This window comes from Mustela nivalis, assembly GCF_964662115.1.
Source record: "Mustela nivalis genome assembly, chromosome: 2".
NCBI lineage: Eukaryota > Metazoa > Chordata > Mammalia > Carnivora > Mustelidae > Mustela > Mustela nivalis.
The window spans coordinates 151,391,552-151,415,347 of NC_139021.1; positions in this window are offsets into that span (position 1 = coordinate 151,391,552).

The window sequence follows — 23,796 nt, forward strand, 5'->3', positions numbered from 1 at the left end:
TGTCAAGTATAATAGCATCACATTATAGGATTCCAGAAAGAAAACAGAGAGAAAAGCAGGCAGAAATTTTATTTGAAGAAATAGTAGCTTAAAACTTGGCAAATCTGGAGAATGAAATAGAAATCCAGGTCCAGGAGACACAGTTCCCAGCAACAATCAACCCAAGGAGGTCTACAACAAGACAAGTAGTAACTAAAAGACTAAAAAGTAATGATAATGGGATAATTTTAAAAAACAGTGAGGGAAAAGAGAACAGTTAGATACAAGGGAAACCATTAAGGCTATAGCTGATTTTTTGGAAGAATTTTTGCAGGCCAGAAGTAGTGGCATGATATATTCTGTAAAAAGAAAACCTGCAGCCAAGAATACTCTAACCACGAAGGCTATCATTCATAATACAAGGAGATGTAAAGAATTTCCCAGATGAACAAAAATTAAAGGAATTCATGACTACTAAACCAGCTCTACAAGAAATGTTAAAAGGGACTCTTTGAGTGGAAAGGAAAAACCCTAAGGGGGATTAAGAAAAGTAGGAAGCATAAAAGAGGTAAGATTAGGTAGATCTATAAACATCAATCAAGAGGTTCACAAAATAAAAGGATATAAAGTATGACAGCACATACCTAAAATGTAGGGGGAGAGGAGTAAAGACGGTGTTTAAACTTAAGCAATCATCAGCTTAATATACACAACTATATGCATAAGATGTTATATACAAATCTAATGATAACCACCAACCAAAAACTGGTAATAGAACACAAAAAATAAACAGAAAAGAACCCAAGTATATCACTGAAGAAAGCCAGCAAACCATGAAAGAAGAGAGCAAGAGAGGAAAAAGTGCTACAAAAACAACCATAAACAAGCAACAAGATGGTAGTAAGTACATACCTATCAGTAATTACTTTGAATGTAAATGGCCTAACACTCCAACCAAAAGACATAGGGTGACAGAAAAGATTAAGAAAAAAAGCAAGACCCAGATCCTGAAGAAGATGGTGTTGGAGTAGGAGGGCCCTAGACCTGCCTTACCTCAGAAAATACAATTAGATACTATCAAAACATCTTAAATACCCCAGAAATAAGCCTAAAGAATGACAGAACAAATTCCAAAACTTAAAGTATAAACAAGGACACACCAAAGAAGGTATTAAGTATAGAGACACGGTTTAGGGGAAAAATAGATCATGGCTGCTGCAGAGGGGAGGGAGCAATGGTCACAGAGAAGGGTGAGAGAGAGGAGATGGGGAAAGCACAAAGAGAATGTTTCCCCATTACTATTTGCTTAGAAAATGAGAGGGGCTGAATTCCTGGGGTTCTTGCCATCAGCAGGATGTAAAGCCTAGAGTTTTAAAACTCAGCAGGCTTGGCTATGCTAGAGCCCAGAGAGTACTGGGCTGCTCTTGGAGAGAAGGCAATCAAATAACCTGGGATATAGAGCATGGAAACAGAGATCTGAAGAGCACCTGGGGCACACAGTGAGATTATCTGCTCTTCTCAGAATGCTTCTTTAAGAGGAAACATTCATGGACACAACTTTCTGGGGCCAAGGAAGCTGGATGGTGCTATTTCCCTCCCCTATCCTCAGCACAAACACAGAGCCACTGACAGGAGGCAGCACAGTGCCAACACTGGCTGACCAAGTTGTTTACACTAAGCTCCAACCCTCTGTGCTCTAATGAACTGCCCTTCTCCGTCACATTTACTTCAGTCCCTGTGCAACAGGCCCCCAAAGACCAGCACAAACATGTACCCACACCATGTGACCCAACCAGAGTTTTGCATGGCTTCAGTTCCAGTGGGAGTGGTGACAGGTCTCATTTCACAAGCGGACCAGAGGACACCTAGTTAGAAGTCTCCACATTCAGGCCAGGGACCAAACACTGCCCATAACAGGCAAGGAGAACCACTGTAGATGACTGGCCTGGACGATAGAGCCCCCAGAATGCAATAGCAGAGTGCATGGCACACACACTGGAGATACTTCCTGAAGTATCAGGTGCTAGGCACTATATGACTTCTTCTTTCAGGAACAGGAGACTTAACTGGCTTTTCTAATACAGAGAAGCAGACAGAAATGTAGAGTAAGGCAGAGGAATTTATCCCAAATGAAAGAACAAAGTAAGGTCATAGACAGAGATGTAAGTTAAAAGATATAAGTAACATCCCTGATGAAGAATTAAAACAACAATCATAAGGATATTCAATGGATTTGAGAAAAGAATGGAAGACTTCAGGAAGACCCTTACCACAGAGGTAAAAGAATTAATAAAGAATCAGAGATGAAGAGTGCAATAAACAAGATGAGAAACATGTTTGATGCAATGAACAGCAGACTGGAAGAAGCAGAGGAATGAATAACTTAGAAAACAAAGCGGTGGAAAACAATGAAACTCAACAGAAGAAAGAGGAATTATGTAAAACAAGACTAAACCAGGAATTCAGTGACTCCAAATGTAATAACATTTGTATTATAGGAGTATCAGAAGAAGAGATAATAGGGTGCAGAACATTTATCTAAAGAAATAAGAGTTGAAAATGTCCCTAATCTGAGGAAACAGACATCCTGATCAAGGAAGCACAGAGAATTCGCATCAAAAAAAAAAACAAAACAAAAAACAAACAAACAAACAAACAAAAAAACCTCAAGCAAACTCCAAAATATAATGTAATTGAATTTGCAAAATTTAGTGATAAAGAAAAAGTCCTCTGAGCAGTAAGATAAAAGAAGTCGCTAATTTACAAGAGAAAACCCATAAGGCTAGCTGATTTTTCAATAGAAACTTGGCAGGCCAGAAGGAGGTAGTATGATATATTCAAAGTGATAAATGGGAAAAGTAAGCAGCCTAGAATGTTCTACCCAGCAAAGCTATCATTCAGAACAGGAGGAAAGACAAAGAGTTTCTAAAATGAACACAGCTTAAAGAAATTCCTGTTAACTAAACCAGTCCTGCATGAAATATTAAAGGGGACTCCTTGAGTGGAAAGGAGAGACCAAAAGTAATAGTATCAAGACAGGATACACCAAAGCAGTAAAAATGAACATTTCTATAAAAGAAATCAATCACAGAACTCACCAAAAAAAGGATATAAAATATAATAACAAATACCTAAAACGTGAAGAGGAGAGAAGAATGGGTTCAAACTTAAATGACCACCAACTTAATATGGACTGCTATCTGCATGAGATTAAATACAAACCTAAGAGTAAACATATACTAGAAACTAATAAACATGCAAAAAATAAAGAGAAAAAAATCCCAAATATATCACTAAAGAAAATCAGAAAAACATGAGCAGGAAGACAAGAAAGGATCAGAGAAAATCTCCAGAAATAACCACAAAACAAGTAGTAAAATGACCTTAAATATGTATCTATTAATAATTACTTTGAATGTGAATGGACTGAAAGCTCTGATCAAAAGAGATGGGGGCCAAAACAAACAAGATCAAGCTATGTGCTGCCTACAAGAGACTCATTTTAGATCTAGATGGAAAGTGAGGGGATAGAGAAACATTTATTATGTAAATGGATATCAAAAGAAAGCCAGACTAACAATATTTATATTGGATGAAGTAGACTTTAAAACAGACTGTAACAAGAGACTAAGAAGGAGACCAAATAATAATAAAGGGGACAATCCAACAAGAAGATATAACAATTGTAAATATTTATGCAACCAACTTGGAGCACCGAAATATATAAAACAGTAACAAATATAAAGGAGCTAATTGATGACAATACAATAATAGTTGTGGACTTTAATACCCCACTTACTCAATGGACAGATCATCTAAACAGAAAATCCCCAAGGAAACAATGGCTTTGAATGACACACTAGACCAGATGGACTAAACAAAAATATTCAGAATACTGGGGTGCCTGGGTGGCTCAGTGGGTTAAGCCGCTGCCTTCGGCTCAAGTCATGATCCCAAGGTCCTGGGATCGAGCCCCACATGGGGCTCTCTGCTCAGCAGGGAGCCTGCTTCCTCCTCTCTCTGCCTGCCTCTCTTCCTGCTTGTCATCTCTCTCTCTGTCAAATAAATAAATCTTTAAAAAAAAAATATTCAGAATACTCCATCCTAGAATAAGAGAATAGACAGTTTTTTCAAGGGCACTTGGAACATTCTCCAGGATAGATCACATATTTGACCACAAAACTGACCTCAACAAATATAAGAAGATTGGAAGTCACACCACGACCTTTTTCTGACTACAATGCTACAAAACTAGATGTCAAAAATAAGAAGAATCTGAAAATATCACAATTACAAGGAGGTCAAACAGCATCCTAATAAACAATCAATGGGTCAACCATAAATCAAAGAAGACATTTTAAAAACACATGTAAACAAATAAAAATGAAAACATAACAGTCCAAAACATTTGGGATGCAGCAAAAGCTAAGAGGGAAGTGTATAGCAATCCAGGCCTAACTCAAGAAGAAAAATCTCAAACAACCAAACCTTACACCAAAAGGGGCTAGAAAAGGAACAAATAAAGCCTAAAATCAGCAAAAGGACATAATAAAGATTAGAGCAGAAATAATGATATAAAAACTAAAAAACAAACCAATCAATGAAACCAGGAGCAGGTTTTTTGAAAAAATTAATAAAATTTATAAACGTCTAGCCAGGCATACCAAAAAGAGAAAAGACCCAAATAAATAATATCACAAATGAGGAGAAATCACCACCTCTACCACCACCAGAGAAATACAAACTACTATAAGAGAATATTATGAAAAACTATATGTCAACAAATTGAATAACCTAGAACAAATGAATAAATTCCTAGAAATAAAACTACCAAAACTGAAACAGAAAGAAATAAACTCAAACAGACTGATAACCAGCAAAGAAACTGAATCAGTAATCAAATATCTCCCAACAAACAAAAGGCCTGGACCAGATGGAAAGAAAACCTCAAAATTCATTCAGTGAGGCCAGCATTCCCAAGATAACAAAACCAGATAAAAAACAACAACAAAGTAACTACAGACCAGTATCTCTGATGAACATAGATGCAAAAATCCCTGACAAAATAGTAACAAATCAAATCCAACAATACCTTTAAAAAGTCATTTACCACAACCAAGTGGAACTTATTCCTGGGTTGCCAGGGTGATTCAATATTAACAAATCAATCAACATGATACATCGCATTAATAAAAGAAAGGATAAGAACCATATGATCCTTTCAATAGATTCAGAAAAGGCATTTGACGAAGTACAACATCCATATGTAATTTTTAAAAAGAACCAGTAAAGTAGCTTTAGAGGGAACATATGTGAATATAATAAATGCCATATATGAAAAATGCACAGCTGGGACGCCTGGGTGGCTCAGTTGGTTAAGCAGCTGCCTTCAGCTCAGGTCATGATTCCAGGGTCCTGGGATCGAGTCCCACATCAGGCTCCTTGCTCAGCAGGGAGCCTGCTTCTCCCTCTGCCTCTGCCTGCCCTTCTGTCTGCCTGTGCTCGCTCTCTCCCCCTCTCTCTCTGATAAATAAATAAAATCTTTAAAAAAAAAATGCACAGCTAAAATCCTCAATGGGAAAAAAAACTGAGAGCTTCTCCCCTACAATCAGGAATAAGACAGTGATGACCACTCACCACTTTTACTCAGCATAGTACTGGAAGTCCTAGCCATAGTAAACAGACAACAAAACAAAAGAAGAGGTGTCCAAATAAGCAGTAAAGAAAAACCTTGTACTATTTGCAGGTGACATATTACACATAGAAAACCCTAAGAACTTCACCAATAAACTGCTAGAATTGATAAATGAATTCAGGAAAGTCATAGGATTCAAATATCAATGTACAGAAATATGTTGCATTTCCACACACCAATAATGAAGAAGTGGAAGTGGAAATTAAGGAATCAATCCTATTTACAATTGCACCAAAAATAAGAAAGGTAGGAATAAACCCAAGACAAAAGACCTGCACTCTGAGAACTTAAAAATGCTGATAAAAAGAAACTGAAGATGACACAAAGAAATGGAAAGATATTCCATGTTCATGGAGTAGAAGAACAAATATTGTTAAAATGTCTATTCTACTCAAAGCAATCTACAGATTTAAACCAATCCCTATTAAAACACCACCAGCTTTTTTTTTTCGAAGAGTTAGAACAATTCTAAAATTTGTATGAAACTACAAAAGACCTTGCATAGCCAAAACAATTTGAAAAAGAGCAACAAAACTGGAAGTCTCACCATCCCAGATTTCAAGATACACTACAAAGGTGTAGTAATCAAAAGAGAAAAGTACTGGCCTAAAAATAGAAGCATAGATCAGTGGAAAAGAATAAAGAGTCTAGAAAAAAAGAAAAAAATAATAATGGTTATATCATCAATTAATCTTCAACAAGAGGCAAGAATATACAATGGGAAAAAGTCTCTTCAATAAATGGTGGGCAAACTGGACAACAATATACAGAAGAATGAAACTAGACTCCTTCCTCTCACCATACACAAAAATAAACTCAAAATGGATTAAGGAACTAAATGTGAGACCTGGAGCCATAGAAATCCTTGAAAAGAGCATAGGCAGTGATTTCTCAGACATTGGCTATAGCAACACTTTTCTAGATAGGTCTCCTCAGGCAAGGGAAACAAAAGCAAAAATAAATGATCAGGACTACAACAAAACAAAAAGTTTCTGGACAGGAAACAATCAATAAAACTGCATGACACCCTATGGAATGGAAGAAGATATTTGCAAATGACATATGCAATAAAGGGTTAGTATCCAAGATACATAAGGAATTTAAACTCAACTAACAAAAACCAAATAATCCAATTTAAAAATTGGTAGAAGAGGGACAGGTCACTGGGCATGGGAAGGAGCAAGATGGGCTGCCTCACTCCACGTAGGCTGCTTCCGTGCTGGCCCAGCCTGCCCTCACAGGGTATTCCACTGGCCACACCCTTGTGGGCATGACCTACAAGCTCTTGAACATGCAGAAGCCATCATGAACATGAAGTCAGTGACTGGTAGGGCACTCAGGACCTGCTGTGGTCTGAGTTCTTCCGAGGCCTGGGCATGACCCTGAACTACCTGTTCCAGGAGCCCCTTGTCATCAACTACCCACTCAAGAAGGGCCAGCTGAGCCCACGCTTACAGGGGGACAGGGCTGCACGCACTGTGCCACTACCCATCTGGAGAGGAGCACTGCCTGCCTTGCCTATAAGCTTTGTGCAGCTGTTTGCCCCATCCAGGCCATCACCACCAAGGCTGAGCCCACTGCCAGTGGCAGCTGCCAGGCCACCCACTAAGACATGGATATGACCAAATGCATCTACTGTGGCTTCTGCCACATGGCTTGCCTCATGGACGCCAGCACCAAGGGTCCCAACTTTGAGTTCCCCGCAGAGATACACAAGTTGCTGCTGTACAACAGGAGAAACTGCTCAGCAATGGGGGCAGGTGGGAAGATGAGATGTCCCGCCAACATCCAGGCTGACGACCTTTATTGCTGATGCCCCCATCCTGTTGGCCCGCAGCCCCTGAGGCCTGATAAAAAAGCTCTGTCCTCCCAAAAATGGGCAGAAAACATGAACAGACCTCTCTCCTATATCCAGATGGCCAAGAAACATACAAAAAGATGCTCAACATCACTCATCATAAAGGAAATGCAAATAAAACCACAATGAGGTATTACCTCACACCTGTCAGAATGGCTAAAATCATAAACACAAGAGACAACAAGTGCTGGCAAGAAGGTGGAATGAAAGGAACCTGCCTACACTATTGGTGGGAATGCAAACTGGTGCAGGCACTCTGGAAAACAGTATGCAGATTCCTCAAAAAGTTAAAATAGGATTACTCTATGACCCAGTATTCCACTACTGGTATTTACTTCCAAAATAAAAAAACACAAATTCAAGAAGATATATGCACCCCTCTGTTTACTGCAGGATTATTTACAACAGCCAAACTATGGAAGCAATCCCAATGTCCATCAATAGATGAATTAATAAAGAAGAGTATCATATGTATGTGTGTATACACACACACACACACACACACACACAGGAATACTCAGCCATAAAAAGAATGATATCTTGCCATTTGTAAGAAGTATATAAAGAGTATAATGCTAAGTGAAATCAGTGAAAGAAAGACAAATACCAGATGGTCTCACTCATACATAGAATTTAAGAAACGAAGAAGAAAAAAATGAGAGACTAAACCAAAAAACAAATTCTTAATTTTTTAAAATTGATGGTTACCAGAGGGGCGGTGGAGCGGATGGAGGAACTGAGAGAAGGGGATTAAGAAGACACTTATCATGATGAGCGCTGAGTATAGAATTGTTGGATCATCATATTGTGCTCCTGAAACTAATATAACACTGTATGTTAACTATATTAGAATTAAAATCAAAGAGTCACTAAACAGGAAAAAGATGAAAATGAATTAAAAAGAAGGAAGCTCAGAGGTTCACAAGATTGAAAAATATATAAAAGCAAGATGGAAAACCAGGGTGGCTCAGTTGGTTAGGTGTCTGTCTCTGGCTCAGGTCATGATCTTGCAGTCCTGGGATCAAGTCCTGCAATGGGCTCCCTGCTCAGCAGGGAGTCTGCTTCTCTCTCAGCCTCTCCCCCAGACCCATCACTCATGCCCTCTCTCTCTCTCTCTCTTTCTCCCTTTCTCAACTAAAGTTGTTTTTATTTTTTTAAAGCAAGTTGAACAGACATGGAGAACTGGATGAGGAGGTCTAATATATATTTAATCTAAGTTCTAGAATGTAAGGAAAGAATAAACAGGGCAAAAGCAATATTTGGAATTGTTGAGAATTTTCCCAAACTAATGAACGACCCAAACTGTACATTCAGGAAGCCTGAGAGAAATCCAGTGCAAGACAGATTAAAAGAAATCCACATCATGGTAAAACTTCAGAATCATATAACAAATAGGATGTTAAAAAGCCAGAAATAAAAGGTTACTTTCAAAAAGGCAGTAGTTTGACTATGAGATAACCTCCCAATAGCAACAACAGCAGTCAGAAGCCAACCCAACAGTAAAATCGGCTGGAAGGAAATAGTTTGATAACCTAGAGTTTTAAACCCAGAAAAACAAATTCCAAGATTGAAAACAAATATGTTTTCCGGTAAGCAAAACAAACGGTTTCCCCTTCATTAAAAGAATCCATCATTTTTGCATGTCTACTAGAAGGAAATTGATCCCCAGATGGAAGGTCTGAGATGCAAAAGGAATGAAGGACAAATAAAAAGTGGTAATTATGCAAAGTTATAATTCCCCTGGTCTGCTGCCTTCTATTTATTCCTGCTAAGAAACTGCTATTCCTTTGAATCAACTGTCTTTGTTCTCTGGATATTTTTAAAATGTCTCTTTTTCTCTGTTGTTGTGCTGTGTCATTAAAATCAAACTCAGCTACTGAGTATGGATTTCTATTTATTTTTTCTATTATACACCTGGCTTCTTAAATTTATAGATAAGTGTGTCTTAATAGTTTCCAAACAATTATCTTCTTGAAATTTTCCTCGGAAAATCTTCACAATATTTTGTGTTTCATCATTAGAAAAATATAAATACCCACATATACATAAAGAACTCTTAAAACTACATAAAAAAAAATTTAAGTGGCCAAAAAACTTGAGCAAACACCTCACCAATGAAGACGTATTCTAATCACAATGGAAATTAAAATTTATTTTTTTTTATTTTTTTATTTTTTATTTATTCATTTGACAGACAGAGATCACAAGTAGGCAGAGAGGCAGGCAGAGAGAGAGAGAGGAGGAAGCAGGCTCCCTGCCAAGCAGAGAGCCCGATGCGGGACTCGATCCGGGACACGAGATCATGACCTGAGCCGAAGGCAGCGGCTTAACCCACTGAGCCACCCAGGTGCCCGGAAATTAAAATTTAAATGACAGGTAGCACTACCCACACAAATTGTTTTTAAAAAATCTGCCCATATAAAGCAGTAGGGGGAATACAGAGCAACTAGGACCCTCAAACACGGCTAAAATGAATCTAATGTGTTATAATCACTTTTGAAAAATAGCTTTGCTGTTTCCTTTAAATTAAACATAAACCTAACATATGATACAGGCACCTCTCTACTTCTCGCCTTGGTATCTATGCAAAATAAACGAAAGCATATGTCCATAAAAACTTATGTGAATATTCAGAGCCGTTCTGTAACAGCCAAAAAAGAAATCAATCCAAATGCCCACCAATAGGTAAATGAACAAGTTGTGATATACCTACACACTGGACTATTACTCCACAATAAAAAGAATGAACTACTTATACACATAACAGTATAGATAAATCTCGAAATCATTATGATCAAGTAAGCCAGGTGAAATAAAAAAGAGTAAATATTGTATGATTCCATTTTTATCAAGTTGTAGAAAATGCAAACTATTCAATAGTGAAAAAATCGGATTAGTGATTGCCTGGGAATGGAGACGGGGGAAGGAAGGGACTACAAAGGGGCTGAGAGAGCTGTGGGGGAGGAGGGTCAGCAGGGCTTGACGTTTTGATTGTAATGACAGCTGTATGCGTGTGTACAGGTCTCAAAATTCACCAACTGTACATTTTAACCCATGAAATTTACTGTATGTCAATTACAGCAAGATTTTTTAGATAGCAAAAAATCAAAAGGGTTACAGAAGATAAAGGGGTTGAAGTGGACATGTGATATAGAAGTATTTGGTCACCCTATATTATTCATCCCTGGAAACCTTTTTTTTTTTTTTTTTTGTATTAATGAAAATCTTTCGAGCATTTTGAAGACAATTATCTTCTGAAGATTGAATTCAATGACACCTCAGTTCCTTTCACCTCAGTGATTTGGAATTAATAGCCTTTATCATTACAGATGTTGACACATTTCAGGCCTTCTCTGTGCCAGATATTTCTCATGAATCAGCTATTTCTGAAATTCCATTATACTTCCTGTTTACATAATTGTACATGACTTTTCCAGTCCTTTTTAAAAACAAAGACAGGGCACCTGGATGGCTCAGTGGGTTGAGCCTCTGCTTTTGTTCAGCTCAGGTCATGATCCCAGGGTCCTAGGATCCAGCCCCGCATTAGGCTCTCTGCTCAGCAGGGAGCCTGCTTCTTCCTCTCACTTTGCCTGCCTCTCTGCCCACTTGTGATCTCTGTCTCTGAGTCAAAAAAAAAAAAAAAATTTTTTTTTTAAAGCAAAGACAATGGTCTAGTTCTCCTAGATGTCATAGCCAACTATTAGTAACTTCTGTTTGTTTTGCCTTTTTTTTTTTTTTAAGGAATACTACTTTTATAAAACCATGGAAGGAAATATGATGATTGTTAAATTCAGTGATCAATAAACTGGAAAGGCCACCTATATATTCAAACAATTTTCTTCTCTTTTTTTTTTTTAAGATTTTATTTATTTATTTGACACAGAGAGAAAGATAGCAAGAGAGGGCCTACAAGCAGGGAGTGGGAAAGGGAGAAGCAGGCCTCCCGCTGAGCAGTGAGCCTGATGTGGGGCTCAATCTCAGGACCCTGGGATCATGACCTGAGCCAAAGGCAGACAGTTAACAACTGAGACATCCAGGTGCCCCAATTCTCTTTTTAATAGAAGAATGTTTTAACTCAGAAAAGGCAAATGAAATAGCTCTAATGGTTCTTTTTGAGCTTGTGAGTTTTAGCGAGACAGTAATTATAATTCAATGTGTTAAACATCACATCCTGTAGTTACAATTTATAAAATGTTTGTTCATATGACCAATATTTTAAAAGCATTGTTTAAATGTGTAATATTATAATAAAGTAGTGGTGTGTTGTACTATCAATGTTAAAATGAAATCATACTACAAGGGTTTCTTGGTGGCTCAGGTGGTTAAGTGTCTGACTCTTGATTTTGGCTCAGGTCATGATCTCAGGGTCATGGGATCAAGGCTCTGCACTCAGTGGGGAGTCTGCTTGAGATTCTCTTTATCCCATTCCCTTTGTCCCTACCCAAGCCCTCCAAAATACATAAATCTTTTTAAAAAAATCCTATTACAATGTTCTCAAAACATATATGCAGATTACACGGTATCTTCACAATGGTCATATCTCTTCATAAATCAACATGCTCTAAATTTGTATGCAAAATAAAATTCTAATGCCTTATTCTCTTGCCAGTTTAGAACTCTAAACATATTAGAACTTCCCACTGTCTTCCATGCCTCTTAACCTCTTTTCAATATTCTCCATCTTTTTGTGCCTACATGTTGCATTCCCAGGAATTTCTTCTCCTCTATCTTCCAGTTTACTAATTCTTTCTTAGATTTTGTCTAATTTACAAAGATTTCATTTTGACTAATATTTTAATTTATAGAATTCCTTGTTGGTTTTGAAATCAATTAGGCCTTGTTTTATTGTTTCCTTTTGGCTATAGGGTATTTTTAAGTCTTCCTTTTATGTAGGCATAGGAATGTAAGTGTTTTGTAATGTGAGTGTTCCATATGTGAATTGTTGCAGATCTGTGTATTTTTGTTATTTCTGCTGGTGCTCACTCATGGTGCCTTACCTTCTTCTGTGCTTGGTTATCTTGACTACTATTGCTTAGTGTTTTGAAAAAAATTGTTATAACCACAATTTAACATCTAGAATGACTGCCCATTACTCCAGAGTTTTGCAGTTGTACCTGCATCTAGAAAGATGAATCATTCTGTGACCAAAAAACTTAATATGCAACTTAAGAATTTCTGAACAAATCAAACAATGTGAATCTGGCCTGAAAATATATGCAAGGGCATGTCTGTGGCCATACATTTTCAGGCCTGCTTTGCTCAATTACAAAACAAGACCTGGAGTTGGGTAGAAGCTAGACTTACTTTCAGGTCCCTTTTATTCTGTGTATATATAGCTAATTAGGACCAGTTTATTCGAATAGAGTCTCCTATTAGATTCCATATCTGTGTCTTGGAATTTGATTTGTTTCCTTTGCCCTTTGATGCTGTCTACATCAAAATTCAAATTGCAAAAAAAAAAAAAAAAAAAAAAATTCTCTCTAACAAGAGCAGATTTGGGTCAGTTTACCTCTCTGGGTTTTCACTGTTCCTTCCATTTTATCCAGGTAATTTTTTGTTACTTTATCAACTTTTTGATAATTATTATATTCCCCCAAAATATTTTCTTCAACCATTTTTCTTTAGGGTGTGAGTGATACATGTATATGGTGTGGACAGGAGGAGATGAGCCTGAAAACCTGGCCCATCACTACAAGAAATTGAAATTTGCACACTGTTTGAAAAATTAAAAAAATTAAAAAAAAAAACACTCACAAAAATTTATATTCGTTAGATTATTTTGGGTATATCTGATCACCTGTGTGATTTGTTATCTGAGCCATCATGAAAATCCTAAAATAATAATTTTCAACCTTTTTGGGTTTTGGGAGGGGAGGAGTCAAACATAACATTTACAAATGAAGAGTAAAACTACACAAAAGAAGCATCCTAGCAAATTGATGCTCTTTTTGAGGTCATCTACAAATCCTGTTCCCATAACAACATAAGTACTTCTCTAGCTTTCTTTTTTTACACTTCATATTTTGCTCAGTCATGAATTTTCAAAGCAATACCTTAGGTATCTATTTAAATCAATTGTTTCATTGTTAACCCAACATTCACTCTCTGTCCTTTTAGAGAATGTTTAAACACACTGATGAATAGAAAACTAGTTATTTACAGGAAACTAGAAGACAAGTTATTTACAGGAAAATAAAATGGGTTGCTTCTGAAATGACAAAACAATGTTCAAATAAGCAGGTTTCTAAATTTGTTAGCTTTTATAAGACAATGGCAAATCTTCACTAGTAGTAACAACACTGTGATTTTTAATTTATTCTTCCTGAGTCAAACTGAAGAATGAATTTGAAACTAAATCAGTCCCATCTGGATAATATTCACATGATATAAGAAATATTGGCAATGACTGGAATTGAATATTTCAAAATGTCCACACATACATACAACTATAAGGATGATAAGCTATAATAGGATCAATCAGTCAGATCACCTCAAATCACAATAAATTTCTTATTTTCCCTCCCTCTTCAACCCATGGCTATGCAAAATAACAGAGGGGATAACTTAAATCTTCAAATAATTCTCTTTCATTTTTCTGTACCTCTATTTTTACACTGACTTTGCCAAGTGGGCCAAAGAAATCTCAAAGGGATATGAAGTATTATTTAAGACAATATATAATCTCATCCTCCCACAAAATTCTAAACATACTATTCAACATTGAGGGCTGTAGAGCATCTCAGAAGAGTCTGGGGGGGAAAAATGATCTAGAATTCATCAAGGTACATGTTATCAAAAGTTGGACAAATATGGGTTCAAATCCTAATTAAGAGTGGTAAATTATGGAAACGCTATGTACCAGGCAGAGTTTGGTCAAGAAAGCAGGAATTGCTTGAGGCATGTCAAATACAGAGAGATTGGAGAGTTAGAAAGCATTGGGATGATGAGCAAGGCTAGGATCAGAAAAGTCATTGCTGTGCTCAAAAACTCAGGAATAGTAAGAATCATGGGAAATGACCACTGCTGACTCACAGGCTCACACAAAGGAGTCACTCATCTAACCTCACATCTGTCCCTCTGCAGGCCATGTGCCTATGCAGCCACCTCAGGAGCCATATGGCCTCTCTTCTTTAAAGTGCCCCAGTGGCGTTAGGAATCCTGGGAAATATAGTACCCTGGTTTTCAGCCTGTGCAACACAAGGAAGAGAAGAGTGGGTGGAGAACTGTTACTGAACTGCCGCCTAAAAACCTAGCACATTCTATATTTCTCAGTGGTTTCAAATGTAAAAATATTTTCAAGGGTCCATCAAGATTGTGGATGGAGCACCCGCCCCAATATTCTCTTACATCAAATCCTCTAAAGTGAGAGAACAGATAAATATAGAGAGAGATAAACACTTATTTATTCAGATATAGCTACAGAGGATATAGAGGATATAAAGCATAAGAGGATAAAAACATGCAAATTATTAAGAATCATTGAAAGATAGAACGCAGATGGGACCAAATTGATAACAGCTGTGACAAATAGCAAAAAACATTCAGGACAATATCTCTGTTAAAGACTGAAAACAGAATCTAAATTGGATTGAATTAAAAAAGCAAAAAAGGGCTCCAGAAAATCATTACAGTAAATTAATTAAAGAACTAAATTTAGGAAAATATGATCAGACCTTTTCACCCTTGCAAAATGCAACAGAAACAAGATTTTGCATGATTTATTCATTTTTATTAGTGGCACGGAGTTGTTTTTTCATTATCACTTTTAAACTAATTTTCATGTAATTTAATAAATTTTGATTCAAATATTTATTGCATTATTATCCAAGTTCTTTAATTCAGCACCTAATAGAGGACTTAAAAATTACAACTTTTCTGATTTTCTTTAAAATGCACCGTATTGCCTGTGATAGTGATTATACAATTGTAGAAAAATATATACCTGTTACAAAGCTTTATTTAAGACCTATGTGAGGGGAAAGTTTCACAATTTAACAGAAAGTTTAGCATTTCAATGTGATACATAAGATATGGGATATGTATATATGTATCTATGTGTATGTGATTCATAGAAATATTTGTGGTTTTAAAAGTAAGCATTCAGGGCACCTGGGTGGCTCAGTGGGTTAAAGCCTCTGCCTTCGGCTCAGGTCATGATCCCAGAGTTCTGGGATCGAGCCCCGTATCGGGCTGTCTGCTTATAGGGAGCCTGCTTCCTCCTCTCTCTCTGCCTGCCTCTCTGCCTACTTGTGAACTCTGTCAAATAAATAAATAAGATCTTTAAAAAAAAAAAAAAAGTAAGCATTCTAGGGGCACCTGGGTGGCTCAGTGGGTTAAAGCCTCTGCCTTCAGCTTAGGTCATGATCCCAGGGTCCTGGGATCAAGCCCCGCATCAGGCTCTCTGCTCAGCGTGAAGCCTGCTTCTCTCTCTCCCTCTGCCTGCCTCTCTGCCTACTTGTGATCTCTATCAAATAAATAAATAAAATCTTCAAAAAAATTTTTTTAAAAATAAAAGTAAGCATTCTAGTGATAGTCTATGTATAAGAATAATGCTCTTCAAGAAAAGTTGATTCCTAAGCATTTTAAGTTTGATTGACTCTACACTTATTTAAAGATGATCTACTGTAATAGTTGTATACTATTCACTTAAACTTAGCTATCGAGATGAGAAATTAAAAAGGACAAAAGTCTTAATCCAAGGGCATGGTCAGAAGAGACAAAAACTCTGCTTCTTGGAATTATGGTGTATTAAACCTGGTCCTCCTGGAAGTAGGCACCAGGATGGGATTAAACAGAGAGCATGTTTATTAAGGGAAATGGCTGTGAGAGAAAATGGGAAGGAGCCAAAAGTGACTGCAGGAGGCAGCAAACCACAAGTCTGACCCCAACTGAAGGAGAGAGGGAAGGAAACTGAGTGGACATATCGTAGATTACTCTACGTCTAAGAAAATTCTGGCAAGGCTGTTGGAGAGACCAAGCTGAAATCCAGCCAGCAAATGAGGCCTATATCCCCCAGGAATATGTCTGCTTTAGTACCACTACCTCGATTAGCTGTGGGCCAGCAACCATCCCTGAGAAACAAGGAGAAAGAGCTATGGTGAATGGTGAACTCAGAAGCAGCAGCTCATCACTGGTCAGTTAGGCTCCCAGTAGCTGGAGGTCTACCCACTGTATTCCTGATGGCTGCCACATCCACAGTCCACATTTTACAACCAGCAGAATTCTTTCTGAGAGAGCCTTCTTTTTGAAGGGCTCCCTGGAATCGTTCTTCTCACAGTGACCTACTCTGAAGACTTGAGAGGATTCTAAGGCAGAATCCAATTTTATGTGGGCAAATGTACCCTACTCTATACCCACTTTTATTTTTTTTTATTTTTTTTTAAAGATTTTATTTATTCATTTGACAGACAGAGATCACAAGTAGGCAGAGAGGCAGGCAGAGAGAGAGAGAGGGAAGCAGGCTCCCTGCTGAGCAGAGAGCCCGATGTGGGACTCGATCCCAGGACCCTGAGATCATGACCTGAGCCGAAGGCAGCGGCTTAACCCACTGAGCCACCCAGGCGCCCCTCTATACCCACTTTTAGAGCTCAGTCCTTGGTTTATATAAAGATTTCTTCCATGCCTTATGGAAATTGTCTAAAGCAAGTTAAATGCTAACCAACCCCCCTCCCCAATCTGTTTCTCTTTCCCAATAGTGTTTGGGGGTATTACAGATTTAAATGTGTCCCTAAAAAAAAAAAAATATATATATATATATATATATATATATATATATATATATATATATATATATGCTGGAGTCTTAATGCCCTATAACTCAGAATATGACATGATTTATAAACAGGGTCTTTATCGAGGTAATCAAGTTAAGATGAGACCACTAGAGTGGGCCCTCATCCAAAATGGCGGGAGTCCTCAAAAAAAGAAATCTGGAAACACAGATGCACACAGAAGGAAAATGATGTGAAGACACATAGGAAGAAAGGTGGAGGGTTAGAGTGACGCATCTACAGGCCACAGAGTCGTAAGGGTAACCAGCAAACCTCAGAAGCTAGGAGAGGCACAGACCAGATTCTCCTCCATAACCCTGAGTAGGAACCAACACTGCTGACAACTTGAATTTGGACTTCTAGCCTCTAGAAGGTTAAGACACTAAGTTTCTGTTATTTTAAGCCACCTATTTGTAGCACGTTGTCATGGCAGCCCCAGGAAACTACTATGCGGGGGTAGGGGGTGGGGGGGGTTACCTTGAACAGGATGGAATTAATAAAATGCCTTAAGTTAGTGTGGAACACCACCTCAGAATCCAGCCCAAAGTTCAGCTCATAACCCAGCAATGTGCCAAAAGAATGTTCCTGCATCAGCAGCAAGCTTACTGAAAGTTCAAGTCCTTACTGAGAATTATGGGCCTATTCATACAGTCTACTAGTAACGAATTAAATTTAGTAAACCTTGGCTTAGAACTTGGACATTTTTAAACTAAAATTAGAGCCTTATTAAGATTTACTGAGCCTTCTATTGAACACTCTGATACCTTCTTGGTAATTTTGTCAGTGACAATTTTGAAACTCCCAAAATTTTTAGGGAGAGCCAACAATTTTAGCTCATGATAAATCATTGTGTGTTGAGTTGGAGAAGACTTAAATTGTTGCTTTTATTGCATTAGTGAAGAGATTTGGAGAACTGCTACATGTTTTTTTAAAAAAAAATTACTGATCACTTATCCTTTAATGGTTAGACTTTCTAGTTCTTTTTATAAATCAGTAAGTTCTTTTCCTACTGGAGACTGGTAGCAAGTCAGATAGGTGGTTCATGGGTCCTTGGGTCCCTTCTAAGGGAGCCATTTGTAAAATTTGATAACCAGTGCCATAACCTCAATCCATCTCTTCTCTGGCTCTTTTTTGTTAATGAAGTAACTGAAGATCAGTGTCTGGTTTTGACATGTGAGTGGGTAGTTACCCTTTCTTACCATTGAAATATTCTTGTTTTTAATAAAGATTTGTTGAGTGCTTTAAAATGACAAGCTATGTTGAGATTTTTAATACAAAATCTTAATCAACCCAAAAATGCACTGGGTACTATTACCTCATTTTCACAGATACAGATCCAGAAACCTGTAGCAAGTTACCAGATTTTAGCATTGTTAAACCTGATAGAGGTAAGATTTGATCACTGACAAGTTTTCAAAGCTCATGCACTTAGTCCCTGTCCCAGTGTTTCTTAAACTGGGCATCTGCTGTGATCTAAATGGTTGACTTCCCCCAAATTCATACGTTAAAATCCTAACCCCCAGCAGTGATGGTATTAGTACAGTGAGGACTTCAGGAGGTATTTAAATCATGAGGGTAGAACCCTCATGAATGGGATGAGTGCCCTTATAAAAGAGGCTCCAGAGAGATCAGACCCATTTTGCCACATAGGGATATACAGAGATGTCCGAAACCTGAGAGCTCTCACTCAACCATGCTGGCACTCCAGTCTCGGGCTTCCAGACTCCAGAACCATAAGAAATAAATTGTTGTTTATATGCCACCCAGTCTGGCTCTTTTGTTAGAGTAGCTCAAATAGACTTAGCATCCATGGACCTCTGGGGTCAATTTTCTTTTTCTAAGGGTGTACAAGCCTAGGCATATTTTTCTTTAATTTCGTAAAAGTCTTAAGGATTAGCTGGATGAGCAATTTCCAGCAACCAATGATAGGTGATCCAAGGGCTGATGGGGTATTAGTATTTACAGCTAAGCACTTGGCCGAGTAAAGTCCAAATGAAGTTAGAACTTGTTAGTGTATCAAGAGTTTCTAACAGTTTTCAGAAAAAATCTGGAAGACCTGAGTCATCTCATGACCAATGTTGGTAGAGGCATGCCAGTTGTAAAAAATCTGCACAGTAGCTGAGTTTCATGAAAGTTACCTCCAACCTCTAAAAACCTGTAATTTTGATAGATTGTCATACCACTCAGGGTCCAGGCAGGAAAAATATGGCATAACCAAGGGGGTAACACAGGAGAATTTAATGAAGAGATGTGTACAAATTTTGTGGGCAAGGTTAGTGGAAATCCAGGAGAGAGAAGGTTCTAGGGCAAGTGGTGGTGAGAAATTTGAAGGATTTGGGGAAGGAGCTATTACTTCAACTTGGAAAGAGAGAGAGATGGAGAAAGAGAGAGACTATGACCTTTAGTATGGAGATACAGCTGTGATTTGGAGACCCACTGGAGAGAGAGCCAGCAGAATTAACACCCTGTCCTCACTCTTATCCCCACATACCACAGCTGATAATGTCCACTCCCTGAACCTAACAGGAGGTGAAGGTCAAAGTACCCTTGGTGGAGTCACACAGGTCATTCCACCTGAGCATGAGTCAAGGTAGACAGGACTAAAGAGTGAACTGGTGAAGCAAAGGAAGGTATCCAGCCTTGTCATATTAAAAATGTACTGCCTTGTCATGATAATATTTAAATTAATGTCTTATTTTCTGGAATGTATAAATATTTATTCATCTGAGTTACTGAATGAGAGCAAGATTCCAAGCACACCTTTCTTCCCCCCAGTTACAATGAGGCAAGATGCAATAAGAAACTTGGTAGAGTCATTTTAACAAAGACTTTGAGAGACTTCCAGGGAAGATGGCAGAGTGGGAGGAAGCTAAGCTCATCTGGTTCTAGGGATACGGCTAGATAACCCCCAAATCAGTGTAAATAACCCAGCACGTGGCCTGAAGTCCAGCAGAACAGACTCTCCACAGCTAAACGTAGTGAAGCGGCTGCATCAAAGAGGGTAGGAAGGGCAGAGACGTGGTGGGGACCTAAACGCACCTGGGGGGCTGAGTATTGGAGACCATGGGTATGGAGGGAGGGAAGAAACAAAAGCCCCCCCCTCACACTGGAAAGATGAACACTCATAACATTGGCTTTGGGAACAAGAGTAGATGAATTTTCACAAGTTCTTACCATCAGCCAAGCATAATACCTGGAACTTTAAAAATCAGCAGGCACAAGTCTGGGAGAGCTGGAGGGTGAAAGACCCTAGTCCCCACTGTTAAAGTGACAGCAAAACAAATGACCCTGCTGAAATATAGCATAAAAGCAACAGTTTGAGAATCACCCGGGGTAGAGGGAAGTGAGATTCATTTACTAATCTTAGAGCCTACACTGTAAAGGCAGGGATACTGGGAGACTTTTCTAAGAACCAAGGAGCCAGCAGGCACAATTTCCCTCCCTGATGCCCCCATCCTAGACACATGCACACCTGTGGGAACCAGTATGGTAACAACACTCCCCAACTCACTTGCTAACACCACCGCCCCACCCCCTTGCTCTTCTGTTGATCCACTCTCTCCCACCCGGCATGCCTCAGTTCCTGGGGGTGGGGGGCTGCAGACCCCTTCCTTGAGCGGACTGGTGGACTAGTATATTTTTGATTTTTTTTTATTATTTTTAAATTATTTTTTATTTTATTTATTTATTTATTTATTTATTTATTTATTTATTTTTATTTTTATTTTTGCTGGCACCTAACACCCCACCCCCACATTCTCCCACACACTCATCCTCTCCAATATGCCCTTGGCCAGAATCCATCCAAACTGGTGTCACAAGCCTGACAGTGTGCCAGCAATCCCAATGAGGGCATGCACCACTCCAAAGTGACTCCCGCCCTAGGGGGAGGGGAAAAGAACCACACACACCAGTCATACTGCAGTCCCAGCAAGGGGCTGGGGAAAGACCTCGGGTCCAACCAATGAAAGCTTCTCAGGGGACAACACAGTGAAAGCCCCCTGTGGTTCAGTTCTACTGCATCATTGGCAAATGCCTGTCTGACTCCATTCAAGATGATGTTGGCCCCAGACTGACCCACCAACACCACAGGGACCAAACCCTGCCCACAGCAGGGAAAGAACCATCATAGTTGACTGGAATGAAGACAAATACAACTCTGCCACAACCATAGGACACAGGCAACCCACATGGGAGACACCCTTGAAGTACAAGGTTCTGGTGGTCAGGGGATGGGACATTGCCTTGCAGGGCAACACAGGACCTCGTCTTTGTAAGGCTGCTACTCTCAAGAGCAGGAGATGTGGCTGTCTTTCCTAACACACACAAACACACACAGAGACACCAAATGAGGAGAGGAACACGTCCCAAATGAAAGAACAGAACAAAGTCAGTTAAGAAAACTAAACAAAACTAAACAAAAACTAAACTAAATAATTAGCCTGATAAAGAATTTAAAGTAATTGTCATAAAGATACTCACTGGACATGAGAAAGGAGCAGAGGACTTCAAGGAGACCATTAACAAAGAGATAGAAAACATAAAAAATAACCGATCAGAGATAAGGCACTCCATAACTGAAATAAAAAATATACTAGATAGAGGGGTGCCTGGGTGGCTCAGTCAGTTAATTGTCTGACTCTTAATTTTGGCTCAGGTCATGATCTCAGGGTCATGACAGTGAGACCCACATTAGGCTCTGTGCTCAGTGTGGAGTCTGCTTTTTAGATTCTCTCTCTCCCTCTGCCTCTGCCTCTGCCCTTCCCTATTCTTACACTTTTTCTCTAAATAAAATACTATATTAAAAAATACACTAGATAGAATAAATAGTAAACAAGAGGAAGCAGAAGAATAAATATGTGACCTGGAGGACAGAGTAATGGAAAGCAATCAAGCTGCCTGGAGAGAGGAAAAAAATTAAATGGAAATAGTCTTAGGGAATTCGGCAACACTGTCAAGCATAACAACATTCATATTATAGGATTTCAGAAGGAAGAGAAAGAAAAGGGGGAGAAAATTTATTTGAAGAAATAGTAGCTGAAAACTTCCCAAATCTGGGGAAGGAAACAGAAACACAGATCCAGGAGGCACAGAGAATTCCCAGCTGTCGGAGGCAGGCCCCTGGCCAGGGCGGCCTCCGCCATTAAAAGATGGCGCCTGGCTAGTTGCCCGGTTAGGATTGCCTCGTGAGACTAAGCAGAACGCCCAAAGAGGAAGTAAATAGCATTGATTGCTAGCGAAGTTGTTCGTTTAGGTGCACAGCCTGATTCACTCCCTCCTGTACCCTGCTTGCTGATTGGTCATGTAAACGTATATAAGTGTGTAGACTTGCGGAAATAGAGAGAAGATATATCTGAACTGGGGCTTCTCATCGTCCTTGCGGGTCGAGGGCGACAAATGGTGCCGAAACCCGGGAACTAAATAAAGGAATCTTGCAAGGTAATCCGCAGGAAAGAGGGGACATTAGCCACGTTCAAAAGTGGGAATTCCGCGGTAAAGCGGGGAGTAAAGGTCAACTGAAGTATATGCGTGTAGAAAGTTAATGTGCTAGTTAGTGTCTTTAACGTCCGCGTCTGTTGTCTGTGTGTTCATAATGGGATCTGAAGTATCTAAAGTGCAGTTGGAAGGGTCTTTAAAAGACCTGCTGAAAGCCAATGGAACTCCACTAAAAGCAAAAACTACTCGGGCCTTTTTGAATACAGTGGAAAAGGCAACTCCATGGTTTCTAGATGAAGGCTTGCTAAACATACCTCAATGGGACCACCTGTGATCCAGGGTTTGGCCCCTGTGAAACCTATTAATGCCTCGGGGCCATATCAACCTTTTAAGTTGCCCAGGTGCACCAATAACAGGGTATGGCCACCGGAGTGGTCTGGATGTCAGAGTACCTTGCACTCAGTTTACATCAATGAAATGCATAGCTTTACATTCACTCCACGCTTTCCTACTTATAAAAATAATACCTTTACAGGGTACAATTATTCCTTTCAAAATCCTAAGCAAGGCAATCCCTCCTCTCCCTTTGATGCATGGCAGGTCTGTAACTTGCTAGGAGCATGTACTGATATCTCAGCAGTGTCCATGTTAAATGGTGGCAAATTCCTCAACTGTTCTTATAAACAAAATGACTCTAGTACCTTTGAGACAACAGTTAATGTGTCTTGTCCCAATAATATTACTTATCAGCCCACTCCCATATGCGTCTCGCCACCGTTCCTTTTCCTCGTAACAAATGCTAGCAAGCTGAATGATACATTGAATTGCACTAAGAATTGCTATCTTTCCCAGTGCTGGAATGTCACAGCCTTCAAGCCGGCTGTGATTATGAGTATCCCTACCCATGTTCCTATCATAGTTTCCATTCCAGAGGACAAGTGCTATCCAGAAAGAAGAGAGATTTTGGTATCACAGCCGCCATTGTGACAGCATTGGCTATATCTACAGCAGCTGCAACGGCAGCAGCAGTCTCGCTTGCTGCAACTATACCCACTGCA